At 56.8% G+C, this 1,924-nt stretch overlaps 1 non-coding gene across 1 annotated transcript; it reads right to left on the bottom strand.

The window, feature by feature from the left end:
- Window positions 1–233: 233 nt before the first annotated feature.
- Window positions 234–326, bottom strand: TRNAI-UAU. The gene is given in 2 exon segments: window positions 234–269; window positions 289–326. It is a non-coding gene; the product is annotated as a tRNA-Ile (tRNA).
- Between the last annotated feature and the right edge of the window lie 1,598 nt (window positions 327–1,924).

Raw genomic sequence — 1,924 nt, 5'->3', positions numbered from 1 at the left:
AGAGAAGTCGAGGAAGCAGTATTCAGAGGTCCAGATTCGAGGGGCTCGATGGTGCGTGGGGGCAACAAGTAGCTTGCACAGAGGGTAAGAAGCGCCAGTGCGAGTTGCTTCCTGCCAGCGGTGGAGCGACAAGCGCACGCAGGAATTCAGCGACAGGAACTGAGAACGCTAGAGACGAACTCGTTTCTTTGGGTAAGGAGATAAAAGGGGGCCGCTGTTGTCCAAAAGGGTCATGCTCCAGGTGAGGCTCGAACTCACAACCTCGGCATTGCTCTGCATGTACTGCTGTATAAGTACCGCGCGCTAACCGATTGCGCCACTGGAGCTCTGCTTAGCCGGCCTCGCGATGGCTCTATCAGGGTTCACCCAGGCCCGGTGCGGGCTTCCGCGGAGCATGCGCACTCGCGGCTCGGGGCTGCGCGGGACTGGGTCCGGGCCTCGAGTTTCCTGCAGCTGCGGGCCCCGCGGCTCCCGGTGGCGTGAGCGGGGGGATCCTGCGAGGGTCTTCCCCGGGGATGAAGGGCCGGTTGGCAGGGCCGTGATGGGCAGGCCATTGGGGCGTTGAAAAGAGCGCAGCCCGCCTCGCCGGGCAGCGCGGGAGGAGGAGCCTCGGCCGCCGCGTTCGGCGTCCTCCCGGAGTTTTGCCTTCGGGAGCTGGCCCCGCGAGGAGTCGGGCGGACGGCGGTACGGTGGTGACGCGGGCCGAAGGGTGGGGCCGAGCGGGGCGGCCTCGGCTCACCGGCCGCACTTCCCCGGCGGCCGCCCCCTGTCCGCACCCCAGGCCCCGGCCTGGACTCCCCGCGCCGCCCTGGAAGTCGGCGGAGCCGTCTGGCGGGGCAACCAGGCGGCGCCCGGGGCAGGGGGTGGACCGAGGGCGGCCGCCGGGACCGGACAGGGCGGGGGCTTCAGTATCAGAGCCTGGTCGGCCCCAGAGGTGCCCCTCGTCCATCCTGAGCGCAGGCACAAGGCGTGTCCCCGAAGTCGTGTCAACCACAGGCGTTCCGGGGACATGAGGATAGCCTGGGCCTTCCAGAGAGGGCCGACTAAGCCCCGCGTGTTTTGTTGAGCCCCAATATGTTTGTTTAGTTTAATTTTAAAACTAGTTCCTAGTATTTAAAATCAAGAGGTCTCATACAAATATCTGGCTATCCATTCCTTTTTTTTTTTTTTTTTTAAACCAGTCACAGGGCCGAATTATAACTGTCCGGTGCCCTGACACTTTTGTCTTCATGGACCCCTTCCTCCATTAAAAATAATAATAATAACAATAATAATAATAATAATGGTATTTTATTCCTGCAAAATAAAGACAAATATAATCCAGGCTGGATTTATTGTTACAACATGATTATTGTATTTTTTCCTTCTGATTTCAAAAGAATTTAAAATGTGAAAATTTTTGCGGGCTCTCAGCACTGTGCCTACTGTACCTAGTTGATAATGCCAAAGGGAACTGCATCCCTACCCCCTCCCCACGCCGGGAACCTGCATCCTCCTGGGAGGTCAGTGGTGGCTACCTCCACAAAGTCTGCACCACCCTCTCTGTGTCTTCCTCCAGGTTGCCTCTCTCGATTGTCTCCTGGGCCTCTGTGGGGATGCTGGTCACCCCGTTTGGTTGACCAGAGCCAGGAGAGTAAACAACAGAAGACTATGATAATAGATTGGGGGGACTGGTATGAGCAAGTGATGGGAGGCAGAAAAAAGATCATGTATAAGGTCACTTTGATGGTGACTCCCCACGGTAACAACTTGTGTTCGGGTGACTGTGTCAAACAGTAGGATTGTATGAAGCCTTGAAATTCAAGCAGAATTGATTAGACTGATCAGGCAGACAACCAGGAGACAGTTAACAGTAAGGCAGGGGCTTCCGGAAGGTATTGTTTTTAGGAAGCTTAGTGCCCCGTGCCTACTGGGTTATCCACCC

The sequence above is a fragment of the Ailuropoda melanoleuca genome, chromosome 4 (genome assembly GCF_002007445.2).
Source record: "Ailuropoda melanoleuca isolate Jingjing chromosome 4, ASM200744v2, whole genome shotgun sequence".
NCBI classification, from domain to species: Eukaryota; Metazoa; Chordata; class Mammalia; order Carnivora; family Ursidae; genus Ailuropoda; species Ailuropoda melanoleuca.
The sequence above is the reverse complement of the archived record's forward strand: the minus strand, read 5'-3'. Positions and strand labels throughout refer to the sequence as shown.